This window comes from Hyalella azteca, unplaced genomic scaffold (genome assembly GCF_000764305.2).
Source record: "Hyalella azteca isolate HAZT.00-mixed unplaced genomic scaffold, Hazt_2.0.2 contig12030, whole genome shotgun sequence".
Taxonomy (NCBI): domain Eukaryota; kingdom Metazoa; phylum Arthropoda; class Malacostraca; order Amphipoda; family Hyalellidae; genus Hyalella; species Hyalella azteca.
In genome coordinates this window covers 676,479-690,456 of record NW_025942000.1, presented here as the reverse complement: position 1 = coordinate 690,456, position 13,978 = coordinate 676,479, and the positions used below count along the sequence as shown (strand labels likewise).

The following is a 13,978-nucleotide window of genomic DNA, read 5'->3' as shown; positions in this document are numbered from 1 at the left end:
GTGGGATGACATGTACACATCATCAGGCCTCAGCATCACATAACCATTTATTATCACATTATTTAGCATCACATTATCAAAGATCACATTTTCACATCAGAGTATCGCACCTCGTCAAATAATGACACTTCAGACATATCAAGTTGCTTCTCTTTGTGCCCACGTTTGTATTACCGGGCCCTATTTTGTATTACCGGGCCCTCTTTTGTATTACCGGGCCCTCTTTTGTATTACCGGGCCCTCTTTTGTATTACCGGGCTCTCTTTTGTATTACCGGGCCCTCTTTTTATTACCGGGCCCTCTTTTGCATTTCCTTGCCCTCTTTTGTATTACCGGGCCCTCTTTTGTATTACCGGGCCCTCTTTGTATTACCGGGCCCTCTTTTGTATTACCGGGCCCTCTTTTTATTACCGGGCCCTCTTTTGCATTTCCTTGCCCTCTTTTGTATTACCGGGCCCTCTTTTGTATTACCGGGCCCTCTTTGTATTACCGGGCCCTCTTTTGTATTACCGGGCCCTCTTTTATATTACAGGGCCCTCTTTTGTATTACCGTGCCCTCTTTTGTATTACCGGGCCCTCTTTTGTATTACCGGGGCCTCTTTTGTATTTTCGCGCCCTCGTCTGATTTGCTGTGACCTCATCTCTGTGCCCTCGTCTGCATTCTAGTGCACTCATCTGCATTCTAGTACCCTCATCTGTATTCTAGTACCCTCATCTGTCGATAGACCGGCCACTAGAAAAGTACACAGAGACTGCGAACGCGCGCTCCTCTCTCGACCACTGCATGGTCGCAACTGAACTGAGTGGACGAAAAACTTCATAGCCCGCGCACCATATTGCGCATGGCGCCACCTTCCTAGGACTAATGGCCGCCACGTGGCGCGCAATTCAAATAATTAAGTTCCCGCGCCGCACCCTGTATTAATTAAGACAGCCGTGAATCAAGGTAGCAGTGCTTTAAAAGGATTGCATCGAATCCCGCGAACTTTGATTAACTCGAGTAGCTATAAAGAAAGTTGAGTACGGGCCATGAAGGCAACTTCTCGACAATGATACGTGTGACTCATACTGTACAATGAGTCGGAAACATACGTGATACATAAAATTAATTAGAATAAAAAATATATCGTGAACTTAGAGGCGTGTGAGCCTAGAGTGGCTATGCTACAGATGTTCAAGTCCCTATAGCTCTTTGGGCTCAGGCAGACTGTGTGCAATATGAAGTTATGCTGCGCTATTTTGAAGCTTGAAGGCCGTAATAGGCTTATTCGCTGCATACATCTCATACTAAGAAACCGTTTCTGTAACTTTAGGTAAATATTTTATTTAACAAGTTTATGAGGTTATCACGTACACAATTATAAAGATTCTAAACAACAAGTGTGTCAATTACATCGATTGTAGTGACTTTGACATCTCTCTCAAACATGGGAGGGGATTAATGCATAAAGGAAAGTGCTGAATGAAATTCTAATAAGCATTAATTAAAATTTGATATATATACACTCTTTAATTTAGGAAAACCACAATAAATCATTAAAGAATTTCAAGATGCAATATTCCCGTACATATCTTCCAGTTATTAAATTTTGAATTATTCCACGATGACAAGCAAATGAAACAGGGTGGAAGATTGGCACAATGCAACAAGTATAACGTAAAGAATATTACGAAGCGCCATAATATATAGGGCTTATATCATTCCAATTATTCGGGAGTGGCCATTATGCTCATATTTGAACAGCATTATGCGCATAAGAGTCTTGTTGACAGTGGCAGGATCAGGTGGCATGCACCGGCGTCGTCAACAGCGTATTCTTTGTACCCTTCAATTATTATTCATTTTTACTTCGCGAATTTAGTGCACGTATATAAATAAAATCCAGGAATAATTGAGATTATCGTGATTGTTATGTTGAAACACAAGGCAACGGTTGGTGTTCATACAGTACAAAGTTCTGAGGGAAATCCATGGAAGAGGCTGAGTAAAAAAAAATCTAAAATCTTTTCTAATTGCGGCATATTGACTGCGCATGAACAACGTTAAAATAAGAATATCATTTTACCATAATTATTACATTATTTTGCTTGGGTTATATTAGGTAAAAATAGTGGGTATAACTCCAACACGACAACAGAATAAAATTATGGATTTTTAAAATAAGAAATTTCATATTCGCCCCAATACCGAGACACTGAGAACCACGCAGAGTTGTGTATTGTCGCATAAATCAGCTTGTCTGGAAGTACTGAACAAAAATAAAACGCTTTGCATGTAAACATTTAAAAAAATTTTATGTTTATTTCACACTAGTAGTTAATTTAAATTCTTTTTCTTATTTTAATCTTCTTGTTGAAGAGTCAAGTTTTGCAGCAGCGCAAGACTTGAGTCACGTCGCTGCAATTCTTTAGCTTTAAAAGCCCAGGGCGTGGCTACTGAAAAAAATAGACGGGAAGATTTTCCCTCAAGCGCCTCTGACAAATTGCTGGACGGTTAGGGGCGAGGCTTGTTGCTTCGGGGTGACGCTAAAGTCATTAGAGTGTACAACTTTTGTGAAGAAATTAGAGAAGGAAAATGGAAAATATTTAATTTTAACCAGCCGACGTACGGGAAATATTTTTAATGTTATAAACTTGATGTTGTCATCACGAAACTGATGAGTTGCATTGTTAAAATGCAGTAAATGTTAATTTTTTTCAGTTCAGGCGAGTTTTGGACTCGCTCGGAAGTATTTATGAACAACTTTCTAATAGAGCAAATGATTATGAAATCAAAATAATAATGCAAAATAATTAATTGAAGCAGGTTTATGCCTAATTGGATCTTACAAATTCACATAGTCTTGCCCTCATGTCATGCCTATCATGCCATGTTCCTCATGTCATGCCTATCATTTCATGCCTCACATGCCATGTCAAGGATAAGTAATCGTTAATATTCAAAAGGCAGTAGAGATCCGTACATACGCTGAGTACTTCTTCAGAAAAGAACTTCTCTTTACAGGTTACTGTTAATCATGTGTGACGATTTGTGATATAATGTTAGGCATTAAACAACAATTTGTATGCTATTTTGGCTGAAGTTTGCAACAAATTTTACGTCTAGAGGCTATTATTGAGAAGTTCATAATTGAATAATTTTAAAAGTCCAAAATGTACGAGGACGTTTGAGATGCACGCGCGAGATACTAAATTGTTTTAACAACGCTCAGTTCTTTAAATCGTTTCCTCAGAACGTTTAGACTATCGAATAATTTTGGGCCTATAATTTGCAAGGATTGAAGGATATAGGAAACTATATGTAAATATTTCAAGTCTCATTCAATTTTTGTCGATGCGAGCCTCACTAGCGGTTTAGTAAACTACCATGAGTAGCGTCAGAAAAATATGGAAACCTAATTTCTGCGCGGGAAAGTTAAGTAAATTTTTGCTCCATCCTCAGGCAACTTCATGCAATGAAATTCAAGAAAATATATGCAGATTCATGCATTGCCTGTATACACAGCCAAGGTTCCAGTCCCCATACACAAACAGCAGGCCAGACATCACACGATGAAACGTTTTTTAAAGTCCCCATGGTACAGAGTGATGCTAATGCATAACCATACTTTTACAATCCAAACTCAAGACACTTTTGATAATTTCAAAATTATTAAAAAAATTATTTATAATTAATTACGGTTATTATTAATAATAGTAACTGTTGGTAAATTGCCTATTATCTTATTAGAAATAAAATTGATTCAACGTAAGGAAATTAAATAAATTGACCTTCTGCAAATACGGTTAGCGAAAGTCCACCGAAAATCTTTCTCATGAATGTTGGAAATCGTGATTAAATAATGTTTATTATTCATGTCACTGAAGGTAATATTTAATCCAGACTTGATAAAAGGTACGAAAACTGAGATAAATTGATCGTAAAATTGAACAATCACGTCAAAATGATGCCAGATTGCATTAGTGTATCAGAACACCGCTATTTCGGACTGACAATTACTTAGGCAGTCCGATTAACAACTACTATAGGAAAATCACGTTGTTAAAACATTAATTCCGAGTTGATTTTGGGGAAAAAACGTTTAAGAAACGTTATTTCAACGTCAAATACGTGGTCAGGCCCTCGCTTGCACCGTACTCTACCAAAAGACAGCCTTCAAATCAGGTCATTCTATTCTGTATCCGCGGGCGGGAACGTTTTGCCATGCAGACCGTAACGTGTTGGCCACATATATGGCATCACGCGGTCAATTCTTGCCCCTATGATACTGGAGGCATCGTACAGACTCTCAACAAGCCGCTGGCTGAGAAGACTAGGATTATGTGTGATAATGCGATGAAATGTCACTGAACATCGGGATCTTTCGGTGAGGTCATCTCATCCATTCGGTTCGCTGAAAATGACGCATATTCCGGGAACGTGAGATTAGTATTGCCCAATATTGTAACCGTATACATGAGAAAGATACGTAATCCAGAAGAAGGCAAAATTAATTAAGCAAATTATTAGTATTAAGGCAAGGATTAAGCGTAAATTTAGCTGAAAATACAAATACATCAATACGCGAAAAAAGTACAGGGAAAAAGGTACCTTCGACATCCTGAAATTAAATGGATACGAATGTAATTCTGCTGACCAAAGACTTTTCATAAATAGTAATGAGTAATAACATATAAGTACGTAGTGCTAGAGTAGCAGACGATTCATCGAAAATTATTCAAATTTAAGAAGTATATAAAAAACAAAAATACCTCTAAAAAGAAAAAAGTTGTCAACGTGTATGCCGCAAATAAAGAATATTTCCAGTCGAAAATTTTTACAAACAATAGTGAAAGCAACGGTCGAAACTTTGTCCAAATTATGATGAGGTTTTTGTATGGGTCCTCCTGGTCCAGTTTGCTCCAGCAAAACTGACGTATCAGCGGCACGTGCAGAAAGTGCGTCACTATTTGGGACAACATTTCCCATTAATTTTTATTAGTGCGCGTGCAAGAAACAATCAAGGATGCGGGCGGCCGCTGCTAATCGCGTTAATGGAAGCCCAGCGTCACTGACTGATGGAGATCCGGGCCTCACAATGCTGCGTGTCCAGCTTTACATGCGCTACGTGAGTCACCCATCACGGCTCACACCTATTATTGAGATTAGCTGTAACGTTAATTAAAATCATTGTTACGCGAGTCACCCATCACTGCTAACGCCCGTCACTGAGATTAGATGTAACGTTAATTAAATTCAGTGTTCTGAGAGCCTCCCATCACAGCTAAACCATCATTGAGATTACGTGCAACGTTAATTAAAATGATTGTTACGTGAGTCACCCATCGCATCCATAATTAAAGTTACCGACAACGTTAATTGAAATCAGTGTTACGTGAGTCACCCATCGCATCCATAATTAAAGTTACCGGCAGCGTTAATCAAAATCAGTGTTACGCGAGTCACCCATCCATCGCATCCATCATTAAGATTAGCTGTAACGTGAATTGAAATCAATGTTACGTGAGTCACCCATCGCATCCATAATTAAAGTTACCCCCAACGTAAATAAAAATTAGTGTTACACGAGTCACCCATTGCATCCATCATTAAGATTAGGTGTAACGTGAACTGAAATCAATGTTACGCGAGTCACCAATCACAAGAACACCCATTATCAAGATTATCTGTAAAGTTAATTGAAGTCAATGTTCTGAAAATATATTCACTGTGAATAATGATGGTTGGAAGTTAGACTAAGGAAAGAGGATTAGTTTTGATAATATAGATATGCTGAATTACGAATATTGTGGGTAATATGTTAAATGAATTTTGAATGGTAATTGTAAATGCTTGCGAGTTCAGTTATTTAATAATGTATAATAATTGGTCGCATTGACTATACATTGGGCTAGAAGAACATAATAGTCTGAACTACTCACTGCACTAGGTAGTTTCAGTGTAACATCAAAAACTGACAAAATTCCGAATTGATGGCAAATTCCTGGATATGAACTGTAATTGAGAATATAAAAGTGTTACATTCAAAGCTTACTATGTAACGCAAATTGGTTTAAATCCTAGTATGGAGCGAAGACCAGATAGGTATACGAGAATAGGGGCGCTAAACCAAAATAAGGTAATAATAAGATTATAATGTAAATGCGGAAATGAATATAAAACATTCCTCAGAAACGCTTGTGAAGCGACTAAATTATGGAGTCAAATGTAACGAAGTTTGTTTTGAATAGAGCGGGAACATGGAGCCGGTCTTTGGCCGGCGCAGCGCCAACTAATCAAGGCCGGTTCTTACTCACTGGAAGCATGGGATAAATATTTATTTTTACACTAGTATTTTGCATATACGAGTGCTTTCTTTCGCGTCTGAATGGTGATGTGTTACGAAGATTAAATTTGATGATGATGCAGAATTAAGCGCACTTCCAAACTCATTGTAGAACTTGTAACCTAGCAGTAACCTTATGGTTACTGCTAGATTACTCTATTCGATGCTTGATCAGGATAACTAGATAAAGTCATGATAAACTAGACCCGGGAATCAATATTTTCATATCTAAATTCAAAGTGGAATTACAGCACCAGCTCTCATCGTGAAATACGCCAATTTATTTTAGTCACTCATTAGCTCGAGAAAATATTTAACAAACATGCATACAAGTTTTAATCTTTCTGAAAATTATTTTGTTTAAGATACCTTTTAAAGAAACTCCCTGTTGCGAACGATCTTCATTACCTCAACATTATGTGGGAGCACAGTCCAGCCTAACATCCATTCTGCTCTCGACGTAATCTTGACGACGCGTCGAGCGGAATTTCTCGGTAAACTAAGCACGTTTCTGAAGGCCACCTCTCAGCGCAAGGCTGTAACACCTTGAATTTACCTCTTGTTTTTCAGAAATTTCGAGAGATTTATGAACTACCTCATTTGCCATCATACGAATCCGGCCTAATGTAGGTTATGTGAAATAATTTTTAAAAGGTATTTATATTTTTTGCATAAAATACCAAGATTCTTCTCAAGAATGTGGAGCTGTGAGAAATTCCTCATTTCCCACCGTCAATTTGTGTATATGCTAGGGTTTATTTACGGGATCTATTGTTGGCTTGGAATTGCTTAGAATTCCGCTTCTCTAACTTCATCTGAAGAAAAAGTATTTAGTCGAGATCAGGGGTTCTGCCGCGGGTCTTGGGAGTCTTCATCATCATTAGTTATCAATTGCATCAAATGATATCTGCCGACAGTGCCAGTCCAAAGTTATAGTGCCTTCAAGCAGTGTTCAAAGACTGTTCAAATTCATTATTCATAGCTCAAAACCTTAACCGCCGTTTTTGAACCGGTGAACAAGTAACTTCAACCGAAGTTCAAGTATTTCTACCATCTTGCTATGATCCCTGTTTCTCTATCCCTTGGTTTGTATGAATGTCGTGTGAATTTCGTTTTGTTTATTTATTTTTGCTTTATTAAATTCATTTATTAAATCTATTGGGAAGTTGGACCTAGTGTAAGGAGACAATCAAATTAATTTAAATTCAAATTTCATGCGTAAAATTAAAATGCTAATTCTTTCAAATTAAATCGATTCCTTTTTTAACACGTTTTTAACACGTTTTTCTTAGCTTAGCTTCGCGTTTGTTTGTTTGTTTGTTTGTTTGCTTGTTTGTTTGTTTGTTGTTAACATTGACAACAAAAATTAGCCCACTTCTGATTGCTCTAGAGATCTGAAATTCGGCATGCAGGCCATTTTCGCCTAACAATTTCAGATACAATCATAAAAACTAGTAATTAGAGACCTAAATTAGTTTAATTGAGTAAAGTATATATATAGTATATATATAGTATGACGTGCGGGCGCTCACGTTATCATCAAATTTCCAAAATTTAAGTGTTGTGTGCTTTTCGCTTTAATCATAAATCTGCCCGACACACGTTTTTTTGGGGCGAACCATAATTTATTTTCTACTTTTTAGTCCACAAGAAAAACGTGTTTTTTTAAAAAGTTTTTTTTTTAAGTATTTTATTTTGTTCTTCGCTCTAGAAGTGCGTTATTTACTTTAAGTGACATGCGAAGATCATTATTCAAACCTTAGTCTTAAGTCTATCTCTCTAATTTCTAAAGCATCAAAACCTTCAACTGTTCTTGCTATTTTTTCTCGTCCAACTTCCCACCCCTTAAACTGATTTCCGCTATTTTCCTGCAATTATTCTTAATTCAAAAAGTGATCACCACACTGGGCATTTAAACCTCAGGTTTGTTTTTTTTTCTGTTTTTTTTTTTCTGTTAAAATGAATGAAATTTTGATCATTTATTTTGGCTGTAATTTGCTACCTCGTCATTTTGCAAGATTTATAATTTTAATTTATTTCTTCTACAGTATACATTAACCCGATCCTGAAACTGGCCGGCCTTACGTGATATCTACGTCACGCATTCGTCACGTGCTCTGTCAACCATCAACCTTCAACTTCTCTAATACCGCATTCTGAACTTTAGGATTCGGCTCTTATCGACTAAATATTTTCGCCATTACTCTGAAGCTATATCATTCGAACTCAAACTCAAGATTTTGTTTGATAAATTAAAAATAAAAGCTTCCTTGATTATTTCTTTAATTAACTACCTGTCGATTGTGTGAATACCTCACAGAGCCATATTTTGACTAGCAAAATATTATCTAAAATTTTTATTTCTGCAGCATAATTACAGTTTAATTAGTGTTAATCTTTTTACTATGTATAATACTATTCTATGTATAATATAATAAAATATATAATATAACAGTAATATTATATATATAATAGTTTCTATATTATTAATAGTCGTCCTTGCCCAAGTTTGCGACCCATCACACAGCAACCTTCATTTCTCTGCCCCTGCTTGCGTTACGGTCGTAATTGTGCGTTCGGTAAACAACTTTCATGACACCGACCTAAAAAAAATTAAATAAACTGACCAACACATCCTGGAAAATTGTCGCTATGAGGTTTTATGTTTTTAAATTGTCGCCGAGAGGTTAATGTTTTAGCGATCCATGACACTAATTTAAATAATTAGTAATACAAACTAATGTATGCTTTGATCGTGAAATTACTTAGATTTAATGCTTGCTTAATTATAGATGAATACTTTAACCCTCAGTACGAGTACTTAATAAATGATAATTTGACAAAACCTTCAGTAAAATGTGAAATAAAAGATGTTCGTTTCAAGAATGTGCAAAAGTTTCCAAAATCACAGATGTTGCTGAGCACATATGTATGGGCTTTGCTATGTATTAAAATAACCAATAGCGCTGCAAAAATATAATAAAGCATTTTTTTGAAGCTTTGATTTACTTCTGAAAACCGAAATAGAAATTAACAACAAATATTTACCCTATGAACATGATCTCTCCCCTTTGCCTTCCGAACACATGGATTACATTATTTGATTTCACCAAAAGTCGATTTAAAAATTAGGTTCCAGAATAGAGTGCGAGTTAATTTCTTAATTAACGGTAATGACAGGCAATGCGTTTAATCGCGGGCTGCACGGGATAAGCTGGGATTGGCGAACTTGCGTATGAATTTTTTTTTATTCAACGGCGGTGCTCATTTCCATTTTTTATTGGATGTTCAAATATTTGAATTGAAAGGCATAAGCAATCCTACTGCATCACTTGAACAATATTTCTCAACAGATTTAGTGCGTACGCTGCTACGTTATTCGGAACAATAGAAGGATCTTTCTTGTTGGAGAAATACAAAATACCTGCGACTAGTTTTTTAACCTGAATTCCTTCGTGCATGAATGTAATACTTTTAAAAAATACTCAGTTGAAACGTGCAAGATTTTTGTAAATAATTGACCAATTTGTGCGTCGATCTAGCGCAGATGGTGGGAATTTCTCATAAAATCTTATTTCATTGAAGAATAAACCACCAGACGGATGTATTTGCATGATATAATAATAAACCTATTTAATATAAATAAGAACTACCGGCTCCCATAATCATGTCTCGCGGCAGATTCGAGGCCCACTACACAATCGCGGCTCACTACACAATTTTAAATCGAGGCTCACTACACAATTTCGGCTCAAATTTCACACTCAGAGAAATAAGTGGGACTTTGTCCAAATAGCGATGCACTTTTGCCTTTCTGTAGATCATCATGACCTACATAGTTTGGCCTTCTGCTCGCACATATTCATCATAATAAGGAGATATGAAAATACGTATCTCTTGGGAGATTTCAGCTCTAGGAAATGTTTTAAAGTATCTTACGATGGTTACGACGGACCTGATGATATTTTATGGGGACTTTACACGTAAAAGCTTGTTCGTAAACTTCTTATACGAGCTGTTAATCATTAATGCAAGGTCACCCTTACCAAGTTCCGCGAGATGAGCCATACTAAATGGACTGTGAAATTGGATAACTTTATAGGTCAATTTGCGCAAGCATAACCGAAAAAACTGATCTCAGGACACTAATCTGAAATAAGTGGAAAACTGGTGTGACAGGTTAGCAATAAATTGGAAAAGAAACTAACCGTAGTTAGAAATATTAATATGAAAGAAAGTCTTTCAAAAAAACTACGTTGAATAATACACCAGGAAAATGTATAATAAAAGTACTTGTCAAACTGAAAATTAATAACTTAAATCATAGAATTCAAGTGTAGATGCGTCAACTGAAGGTCTAAATTCAATTAAGCCTGGGACACTGCAAGCCGCTGATGTTTCTGATGCGTGCAGAAGCCTTTCGAGGTAATTTTTAAGTTAATTGAATAATTCTTGAATAATAATAATTATCATTATTCTAGTTAATATAAAATTAAATTAACAACTTTATGAACTGTATAGCACGGACTATTGCTTTATAAAAACGTGTATTTTTACTTCTGTGATTACCTATTTTTGCCCTGGGAAACTGCGTATTATTGCTCTCAACATTGCATATTATTGATCTCCTAGCGTATTATTGACATTCTTACATATTATTGATCTCATTGCGTATTACAACTCTCATACTTGCATATTAAATCTCTTCTAATTGCGTATCATTGCTCAACTCATCGCGTATCATTGCTCTCCTATCATTACTCACACTTCCTGTATTATCACATTCTAATCCCCGTGCAAACAGCAATGCAACGAACAGACGCGAATAATTCAGTAGAAACCTGCCAGTGCGATTAAATGTTGCATCACCAGGCGGCGCTCCATAACACGCAGTCACCAGACCGTTTGTGCAATAAAAGTATATAAGGAGAACATCAGTTATATGTATTGGGCATGTCGGTTATTTATATCCATTGAGTACGTAAGTAATATTTATATATATATATTGAGAATGTATTTTATAGATAGATTGAGCACGTCAATTATGTAGATTGAGTACGTCAGTTAAATCTATCGACTAATCAACCTAGTTGCAAATGATGTAGACTAGGTGCCTTATTTATTTGTATATTATACATCAGTTATGCCACTTTTTATAAATCATTTATATGTTACGTTTATTGAGAATGTCAATTAAATACAATGAGCGCGTCAGTTTCCAATATATTAAAAATAAGTCGTGTGCCATTACTCCTGCAATTGCGGGTAAAAGTTCAATCGAAGTTAGCAAGTCGAGCGATGTTGTCTGATCAGCGCTAGAAAAATAAATGTTTCGAGTAAAAAACATGTAAAGTTTCTTCTTATATTGATCCTCTCCTGAACGTGTTGTGCACAAGTGAGTAATGGATGTTGATAGAATAGTGAACTTGGGATTTGATGTAATGAAAGGAAATGAGTTTTCCAGTTAATGGCTTGCTGGAAGTTGCCCATTAGCGGAACTGCGCGATCTTACATCAACAAATAATTAGACATTGAAGTAGGTAATCAAAAAGTTATATGTTATTCAAAATATTCCGAAACTTACATATTGCTCGATGCTTCTTAGGAAGAGCACTTATGTGACAATCTTGTGACTAATGACGTTAATATAGGGGAGTGCATTTATTATAAAGATTCTCCATGTAAATAAAACTATCTCTGTTAACACACGACGGGATTCATTAATGCGTTTTACTACGGTCAACATAAATACAGTGACGCGTAATTAAAATATTCGTTGTTTACAAATACTTAATCGTAAAATATCGAGAAATCGATACATAGTTTGGTATAGTAGAGATGAACTGAACCTAAAATGAGATACTTCCACGAACATTAAACGATTTCTTTATGATTAATAAAGAATATTTATAATTATTAGGAATTTTGGTGAATTATAATTCACAAATATCTAAGCAAGCCACTTTAGACAAATAGAACTCGACTTAAAATGATACTAACTAACTTGGGCAAACCAATTATGAATAAAACTATAATTGATGAATAATCACACCTCGTCGAATTTTCGTAAATTGAAAGTAGCAAACTCATAAACTTTAGTTACTGATGATAACACTTAGAGATGCCAAAATTCAAACAAGCGTGTGAACTGATAAATTCTATGGAAATTTAAACGAACATGAAATACTTAATTTAGTATTCGTAGGAGCATGTGACGAAATAATAAACTCTACGGATAAACAAACGAAGATTTAATTATATATGTACGAGTGATATAAAAAATGAATGATTTGACCTACGAAAAGAATCCCGAAATTTGTAACGATATTTAGTTTAAATGGAAAAAATATAACTCACTGCCGTGAATGACAGAGAGCGCATTTTCTCGTCCGTCCGTGACGTGAAGTCACGGACGGACATTGCAAGTACAATAGCGCCTTATTTTCCATAAATGAGAATATGCGCTAAAAATGATAAAAAACTGTATATAAATAAGTTTTTATTCCCACTGAATTTCCAAGCGATCTATAAAACTCAGATAATAATGAGTAAGTTCTGACTCATTCTGATGAAAAAAAAAGAAAAATGACTATCAATTGGCGGAAAATAATGGTAATTATATTTATACTCACAGAGAATCCAATACAACAAACTTGACAGCCGTATAATAGCTCGAGAAAAATCAGTATTTTTCCATAACATTTATGGTATATTTTACACTATAATTCGGCCTCATCGAAAATCATCATATAAATCATGAAACATCATGCAAATCTTACAACATCATATAAATCATAAAACATCAAACAAACCATAAAACTTTATAAAAAAACTTATAACATAATATAATCATAAACATCATACAAATCATACAAGATCATACAAATCATAAAACATTGTAAAATTGAACGTTTATGTATTAAGCTAATGTCTCATACTCACCGGTTATTTCTTAGAGCGTTCAAAGATTATTTATAAATTATTGGATCAGATTACAAGTCTTGATAACAAATTCTGTAAATAATCCAACTTGTCGAGTTCAGTGAAAATCCATAAAATATTGAAACCTTTCGCCTTCAATAAATAATCTTCCATTCCCATAAGAAATTTTTTCAATACAAATTAAATGGGATTTTTTGCCCAATTCCTAATTTTCAACAGGTTCAAGATTGAGGAATTATTGATTTTTATGAATAGTAATTGGCAACTATTACACTTAATTCCATCTATTATATAACACGAATGACAAATTTAGAGATTTTCCACCTTGAGTAACTATTACAAATTTTCAAATACAATTGAATTTCTGAAGTTAATAATGTTTTAAGGAAAAGATTACTTACAAATTTTACGCATTATATTGGTGCATACACGACTTCATTGATAGACAAAATAAGCAGCCAACAGTTATGTTAAGAAAACTCAAGGGTTCTGTGGCCACCAGAGGGGAGCGCGTGGCCACACAACCCCTCACGACGACACCCACCACGGGACTGACGCGTCAGCAAAGTTTACCGCCGTCAAAAATAAGAAAATTATTGTTCCTGTTGCGCAACATTTGGTGTCGAGTTAAGACCTGTTGCAGCAAGTCCAGGTAAGACTAGGCAAGACCTGTTGCAGTAAGTCCAGGTAAGACTAGGCAAGACCTGTTG

The 13,978-nt window shown here is 35.5% G+C and overlaps 1 protein-coding gene across 1 annotated transcript in view; it reads right to left on the bottom strand.

Moving 5' to 3' along the window:
* The window catches only part of LOC125178714 (prostaglandin E2 receptor EP4 subtype-like), a 46,079-nt gene extending 32,696 nt beyond the window's left edge, over nucleotides 1-13,383 (bottom strand). The window contains exon 1 of the mRNA XM_047883117.1: nucleotides 13,269-13,383. The gene's annotated coding sequence lies outside the window, so the exon portion shown is untranslated. The remainder of the gene's footprint in view (nucleotides 1-13,268) is intronic.
* Nucleotides 13,384-13,978: the final 595 nt, after the last annotated feature.